Source organism: Cetorhinus maximus, chromosome 10 (assembly GCF_964194155.1).
Source record: "Cetorhinus maximus chromosome 10, sCetMax3.hap1.1, whole genome shotgun sequence".
In the NCBI taxonomy this organism is placed as follows: domain Eukaryota; kingdom Metazoa; phylum Chordata; class Chondrichthyes; order Lamniformes; family Cetorhinidae; genus Cetorhinus; species Cetorhinus maximus.
In genome coordinates, this window is record NC_135888.1 from 99,920,575 (window position 1) to 99,929,049 (window position 8,475).

The 8,475-nt window shown below is 40.3% G+C and overlaps 1 pseudogene across 1 annotated transcript; it reads left to right on the forward strand.

Annotated features, from left to right (window-relative positions):
• Positions 1-1,830, forward strand: LOC144685880 (heterogeneous nuclear ribonucleoproteins A2/B1 pseudogene; annotated as a pseudogene). The gene has a single exon (XR_013577802.1). The product of XR_013577802.1 is annotated as a heterogeneous nuclear ribonucleoproteins A2/B1 pseudogene (transcript).
• The last annotated feature ends 6,645 nt before the right edge of the window (positions 1,831-8,475 follow it).

Genomic DNA, 8,475 nt, shown 5'->3' on the forward strand with positions numbered 1-8,475 from the left:
GAGATGGTGAGTCAGTGTCACTTGACAGAGGTTGAGTGTACAAAGTGTTCGTGAATGGTGTGGAGTGTGGCCACGCTCGATGTGACGAGATCAACGGTTCAAGGCATACTGAAGGCGATACTCTTTGTTCCTGATCCAACCTGTAATTTTGGTTGGAATTTCAATTGGAATCCACGTGGATTAAATTAGAGCTGGAGCTAGTTGCTTAAAAATCGAAGGTGATATTAATCCTCTTGCATAATATTGCTGTTTTGGAGCATTTATCTTACACTGATCCAAGGAAGGTGAACTATAAACTAATTTAGGCGGTGTTAATTTACAATAAATTGCATAAAAACTTGCTTACTTAAGAAGCCTAATGAAAACAGTTTCTGCTTTTTTTTTCTACTGAAGCAGTAGTTTATATTGAGCAAGTAGTAGCTAAGTGTTGCAGTTTGAGGTGATCCCTCCATCTATCTTGAGGACAATGGAACAGACAGGGCTCCTGAACTGCAGCACAGAATGGGGCCGAGGTTACCTAGCAGCCAGCCACTGACCAATCAGGGCGGCGGAGCCGAGGTGAGGCCCCGCCCCTCTCTCCCTGCTATATAAAGCGCTCATTAGGCAGGCAGTCAGTCTCCTGCAGTGTGTAGTGAAAGCAGTTGTTGCAACATGGCGAGGGAACAGCTCTGTAAGCTATTTGTTGGCGGGCTCAGCTTTGAAACGGTGGAAGGAAACCTGCGGAACCATTTTGAGCAGTGGGGGAAGCTAACTGACTGTGTTGTCGTACAAGATACGATCACCCGGCGCCCCCGTGGCTTCGGTTTTGTCACATATTCTTCGCCGAGCGAGGCGGATGCTGCAATGGCTGCTAGGCCTCATGTCTTAGATGGCCGCACGGTGGATCTGAAACGAGCTGTGCCAAGGGAAGACTCCAACAAACCTGGCTTCAACATGAAGGTAAAGAAGATCTTTGTTGGCGGTATAAAAGAGAACCTTGGCGAGAATGATTTACAAAGCTACTTCTCAGACTATGGTATGATTGAGAAAGTAGATGTGATCTGTGACCGAGAGACTGGCAAGAAAAGAGGCTTTGCCTTTGTGTACTTCGATGACCATGATTCTGTTGATAAAGCGGTTATACAGAAGTACCACATGATTAATGGCTACCGGTGTGAAGTCAAGAAAGGTTTGTCGAAGGAGGAGATGCAGAGCGGAACTAGACCTCGCGGCCGAGCTGGCAACTTTAGCCAGAGAAACGGTCGGAGTAATGGCAATTTTGGAAATGCAGCTGGGTATGGGGCCCATGGCGGCGGAGGCGGCTACTACAATGATAGAGGAAATCGAGGAGACGTCTATGGTGGTTATGGTGATGGGGGGTATCCTCGGCGTGACCGTTCCTTCTCAGGCGGAAGTTATGATCGAATTCGGGATTATGGGTTTGCGAGCTATGGCGGTGGCGAAAGAGGATACAATAATGAGAATTTCGATGACATGTATGACAATTTTGGGAGCTATTCCCCTGAGCAGTCCAACTATGGCCCCATGAGAGGAGGGGGTGGTATGGAAAAGTATGCTGGACCTTACAGGGGAGATTATGGTGTTAGCAATAGAAGCAGAAACAGAGATTATGGAGGATATGCCTTTTAACATGCGCATGAATTTAATGTGTAAGGGGGAAGTATTTGATTTGTACACATGGCTCAAGCTAAAAGTGAATTGTGTGTAAACTGTGTAAGGGGGATGTATTTGATATGTACACAGAAGTAGCTGTAAAGCTACATAATGTATTCATCTAATCAAGGATAATTGTATACTTTTTTCACAATAAAAAAAATTCAGTTTACAGTCTGTTCAGTTTAACTTGTAAGTCTGAAATTACTTATTAGGAGCATGAGCATTTTTTAACCACCTGGAAAATTAACAAGTGACTACATCCATTTTAAGTCTTCATTAAAAAGTTTCCACAACCACTTTATATTTTTGATAAATTCTGATGCTGAATGGTTTGAATTAAGATCCTGAGGCTAAGCTCTGACTTGCGTCTTTCTTTTTGTATTGATATGGCTGGAATTATGAAAGTGAAAGCTAGAGATATTTGAATTAAAACCTATAAATATGCATTCAAAGACTGATAGTTGAGGAGAAGCAGGAGGTGGTTCTTTTCACATTTAATCATTGATTTTTAATTTAAAAAAACACATAGTAAACACATTTGTGTAAAGTAGTGGTATGGAAAAGCGTAAAGAGAAACATTTTCGCGGGGGGAGGACAGTCAAGTAAAGTGTAGTAATTTGAGGGTGGAACTTATTAGTTATGACCTTGTCCAGTCTTCAGTTGAATTTTTTTATAAAAAGGCATATTTGAGAATCTGACACATTCTGGATATTACTTCCGGTCATTGAGCATTCTGGAAGTACTTCATGTGGAAAATATCAAACACCAGGAAGTTTGAGTTTGGTGCAAGTGGTGTTTGTTCTGCTATAGAGCAGGTCTGAACTGCAGTCTTGAGTTTTTTTGTTACTTATCAGGGAAGACCAGCTAAGATGGGTTTCCCACTGCCCTTGTAACAGTTTTAATTTGAGTACCTTCCCCTAAATGTACAAATTAGGAGCAGGAGTAGACCATAAAGCCCCTTGAGCTGGTTCTGTATTCAGTACAATCATGGCTGATCTTCTGCCTAAACTCCACTTTCCCACCCATTTCCCCCATAATCCCTTGATTCCTTAGAGACACCAAAGATCTCACAATCTCAGCCCCAAATATAGTCAACGATAATGCATTCATATCCCCCTGCAAAGAGAAATCTGAAGATTCACAATCCTCTAAAGAATTTTCTCCTGTGAGTCCTAACTGATCGATCCCTTATTCTGAGATTTTTTGCTGTGTTCTAGATTTCCCCAGCCAGGGAGAATAACCTCTCATTTTTCTAAACTCCAGAGAATATAGGCCCAATTTACTTAGCCTCTAATCATAGGAGAACACTCTCATCCAAGGAATGAATTTAGTGGACCTTGGGTCTAGAGCCTCCAACGCAAGCCATAAGTGGGCTGCAACTAAAGCTTAAATAGCCCAGCCTCTCTTGATGGGCACTAGCTGCTTAAACCCATCAGATCTGGGCTGGATATCAATCCAGTTTTTAAGAGCTGGTGCTTTAAGTCTGTTTGCAGTGGGGCCCTGAACCCAACCCATCTGATGCAGAGGCAAGAATAGGATCATTGAGCTCTGGTCAATCAATCTAGAGGCAAGTACTCTTCTGCATCAACCTACTATTGAGACCATATTTTAATCACTTGGTGTAGCTGTCTGGAGTGAGGCTTTCTGGTTGAGAAATACTGCAGCTAATCCAAGGGCTTTGTCTGTGTCCTGTGCATCTGGTGTTACATGGTTTTTTTTTCCCCCCCCTTGAAGTACAACCACCCCAATAGAAAAAAATTGTTCACAAGCTATCAAAAACATCTTGAAGATAGCTAACTCTCTTCCCAATTCTGATTACATGACAAACAGCAAAACTTAGCAAAGCTGGAGGTGTTTTACAATAGGAAATACCAGGGTAGGATAGAGGCAGTTGGCTTTTCAAAATGTTGGACTGTTCCATTGCACACAATGGTTGCTGGATCTAGCACTTGTACTTCCCTTATTTCCTTACATCTCTGCCACCTTCTTACCTTTCACCCAGTTATGCTTCTTACATCAGCACAGCTCCTGCCAACAAATTGTCCCATCCCCTCCCTGCTCTTATTCCTCCTGGATTCGCTCAGTGCCCCTTTCTGCCTCGAGTTGGGCATCTGCCACTATCATAGTAACACCTGCTGCAAGCTCCATCCCAGTTGCCATCCTAATTGACTTCAATCTAGAGAATATTTTGTGACATCTGGCTCTGACTGAACTTTGGTTCACTACTGATTCTTGCCCCCTCGCAGATCAGAGCAGCAAAGCATGTGATAGTGGCTTTTGCCCTCGCTTCATTTGGTTGAAAGATGTGTATTACCCTTCCTATTTCACTTTTTTAAAAGAAATTTGCATTTGTACAGCACCTTTCACAACCTTAGTATGTCCCAAAGTACTTTACATCCAATTAAATACTTTTGGAGCAACTTAAATGTAGGAAAGGCAACAGCCAATTGTGGCAAAGCAAGCTTACACAAACTGGTGAGAATCACCAGGTAATATAAATTTGACAAATAAATAAAAACTTCTAGATTTATTTTTTAAAAAATAGACTTCCATTGTGGCAAAGGGCTGAATGGATGTAACTTTTATCATCCAGTTAAAAGGATAGTATCAGTAATGGTGGCCATGAAACTGTTGGATTGTTGTAAAAACCCATCTGGTTCATTAGTCATCTTTGGGGAAGGAAATATGCCATTCTTACCCAGTCCCATATGTGACTACAAACATACAGCAATGTAGTTGACTGCCTTCTGAAATGGCCTTGCAAGGTATTCCTCCACCCTTAAAGGGTGGAATTGGAGATGGGCAATAAATGCTAGCCTTCCCAGTGGCACTGATTCCCATGAATACATTTTTAAAAGATCCACTTGAGTGGTTAGAAAGGGGCCTTAGTGTAACAGTTAATCCAAAAGGCAGCACCTCCAACAGCGAAGCACTCAATCAGTACTGAGCTGATATGTCAGCCTAGATTTTGTGTTCAAATTTTGGGAGTGGGACTTGAAATGGTAACCTTCTGACTTAAAGGTGAGAGTGCTTTCTTCTGTAGGAAGCAAGTATGCTCATGCATGACTCATTACAGGCATTACATGTCTTTTGTTCACACGTCTGCAGTAAAACACAGAGTTCATCATTGGCCCCTTCCTTTTCATATCTACATGCTACCTCTTGGTAAAATTTCCCTGAACCAAAGGGCCAGTTTCCAAACATTTGCTTATGATGCCCACCCCTCTTGCAGTCGTCTTCATTAGCCCAAATGTTTTTTGTCATGTTCTCAAATTCTTTGTCCAATATCAAGATATGAATGAGACAAATCTTTCTCTAGTTGGATATAGGACAGGTTGAGGCTTTATCAACACTTTGGTGCTCTAGTCTTTATTTGAACAACCGTAGTCTCATGTAGAATTGGGAACTGTTACCATGACAGTCAAGTTGAATCGGAATTCCTCCCCTCCCTCAACCCCCATAATATTCCATGCTTTTTGCCCTCATCTGTCCCTTCTGCTGATACCTGAGTCCATTGACTTCATCAATGCCCTCCTAATTGCTTCCACAAACTTGCATTCACACCTCTCCGTGTTCAATGTGTCAATTTTTAACGTTCTCAGCCATTTATTTCGGATCTCTAGGGCCTCATCCCATCCTATTTCAGTGATCTCTTATGATCACATTTTCAAACTCTGGTTTTCTAATGCTGGATGCCGTTTCACTTTAGAAAGGGTGGTCTCTTGTAAAGCCTCAATGCTTCTGCAATTTACAACTCTACTCAATTCTCTACCTAGCCATCTCGCTGCATGCTTTCATGACCTTTCTCTTCAACCATGCCGTTGGTGACCATTCCTCTTTCCTCCTTTATTGTAATGTGCTCTTATAAGTTGTCCAGGTGTGAGAAGTACTACGTAAATGGAGGTTCTTGGTAGCTGTGTTTTAGTAGTGCTGCCCTGACTAACTGCACAGATCACAAATTGAACTTGATGTTTTCCTAGTTTGTCATAGATGCATATTGCATAAGTTACAAACCTATAAGGGGATTTTGATATTACAGCATAATGTTCTGACTACAGAGGAACTTAAGCCTGGGTAAATTGCTTTGGGATATCCTGATGTAGTGCAAATTACTATATAAATGCACTTTTAGTAACCATATTCTGCCTGAATAGAAGCTAGTGGATTGAAGTGCAATGGATTGCCCCAGGAAGGTGACCACAATTATGGTTTTATATTATTCTCATTACATCTAATCCCTTAAACATAAACATAAAGTTTACAACCTCAGTCATATGCCTAGGTCAAGCTGAAAAGCTGAACGCTTCAATAGGAGAAGACACTGAAGAGATGAGCAAATTTCATCTGTGTGTGTCCTATTGCCTGATTGTATCTTTTTGGTTTACACAATATAACATCCCTAGCTAAGAAAATAGGCAACCTATCCCGCATCAGTAATTATTTAACACTTAAAACTGGAAATATTAGAGACTAAGAGCGTAAATCTCAATCCAGCATTCATTTCCATCGGTTGCTCTGTTTAAAGGCATGAGACCTACACTTACAAAATAACCTATCTGACATTGTTTTGCAGGTTACTACGAAATGGTTAAAGAAAAAGTCAACAGTTTTATTCATATAGTTTCATTCTACCTAATATTTGAAAATATAGTGGAACAGAATTTAGTCAGTTAATTTGTCTGGTCAAACAGCTGTATCCAAAAACACTATTAAGCATGGCTTGAATATAATGTTGAAAAAGCAAAGGATAAGACTGTTGAAAAACATCTTTCTGCTGCACAAATCCATCAAAAAAAGGTTCAGAAATGTCTTCAGGTGAATTAAAAAAAAATAGAATTCCCCTATTAACTTTTCATGACATTTAAGAGGCAACCATATTGCTGTGGATTTGAAGTCATATGTAGGCCAGGCAAGGACAGCAGATTTCCTTCCCTAAAGGTTATGAGTGAACCAGATGGCTTTTTACAACAATTGATGACAGCTTCATGGTTACCATTACTGAGACTAGCTTTATATTCCAGATTTATTAATTGAATTTAAATTCCACCAGCTGCTGTGGTGGGATTTGAACCTGTGTCCATTAGCTTGGATTACTAACCCATGACATTACCACTACACCACTATCTCTCCGTAAATTACTGTCATTTCATTCTGAAATGTTATCTAAATATTTAATCACCAGGGAACCTACAGTATATTTTGGGGAAATCAAAGATTGAGCTAGTAAATGGTACTATTCCACATCAGTTACTATTGTATAATATGCAGTCTCTGCTGCTTATAGCAGATGCTTTGGTGCTAACCCTGCTATTTCCCTGCTATACGTGTTAAAAGGAAAACATGGCCACCAATTAATGATTGATGCCTGAGCCTTGAGAGAGTGAGCATTTGAGTGTGGGAATATCCAATTATTGCCCAAGGCTTATGCACCTCTTGTTTTCAGTGGGAGCGCTACACATGTCCGACAACAAACTCATGGTGTTTGGTAGCTGAGATTCCACTCGGTGCAAGTTTGAGAGAAGAACCGGCATTTGAACTACAGAGGAAGATTTGGCATGGTGAGTGAGATGAATCGGCGTTTGAAGATGAGGTTTTTTCCAGATCAGGGGGGAAAAAAAAACCACAACAGTTCTGGGAGAGATTGAACCAGTATGAGGATTCAGAGCAAAGAAAAGGGAAGGAGATCTGAGAGGTGAGAAAAAAGACCACCATGAAACAATAACTAGATAAATTCATCAAATAATCTCATACTTAAATCAATAAAACATCAACTGTATATTTATTAAAGAAACATATTTATTGAATTGATCAACTATTGAGCAAATGCCTGTTTCTGCCTGAAATACATGTTTAACATACTGTAATTTAATGGAAAATGATTAGTGCTTTTTGGTTGATTTTTGTGTAGATGAATTTTAAATAAATGGAGATAGTGAAAAAAATAAAATTGATATTGGGAAGAACTTAATTAGAATGTTTGAAGTAATTGCCATGTGAGATGTATTAGGGGTAAAAATACTGGTGTCATACAATTATACGCAACAATTATGCGAAAGTTTGTGCACCATTGACGGACAGAAAGATCTTTTCTGAATCCTGACTTTCCTAGTATACCTAGATTTAATTTGGGCTGCATAAATGTGAATACAAACCTAAACACCTGAGGGACACTACAAAGAGCTTATTGATCCTATTACTATTCTACTATTTTACATTTGCACAGTCTACAAACCTGAGTGCATTCACATTGAGCTCATTACTCAGACATAATTCATGAGCATTGCGCATGTGATGTCTTCAGTAGATGGTAAGCAAATCTTAAAGTTCTGTTGAAGAGTCATGCGGACTTGAAACGTTAACTGTGTTCCTCTCCGCAGATGCTGTCAGACCTGCTGAGTTTTTCCAGGTATTTTTATTTTTGTTTTGGATTTCCAGCATCTGCAGTTTTTTGCTTTTAAAATATTCCTTGTTTTATTTGAACATTTGATTGTATATCTATGACAAAATGGATATTGAGCTCTTTTGATGTTTTAGCTTAATGCACTAAGCAGCTGAGCCATATGGAATCCACCCCCCAATCTCCAACTCCAGAAAAAGCCTCGGGTCTGATTCCCATTTTGAGCTGATTTAACTGATTTTAGCTGGGTGCACGCTATATTTGGCTTCAGCACTTTTGAGTCAGAGGTGAAAAGTGACTAGGATTCCTCCTTCTGATCACTGTCAAGCAATTCCTTTCAAAGGAAATGTGTGGATGTTGAGCAAGTACAGGATTGGCCCAGCTTCAAGGTTTCTAACACCTGCCAATACTCACTGTCTGGA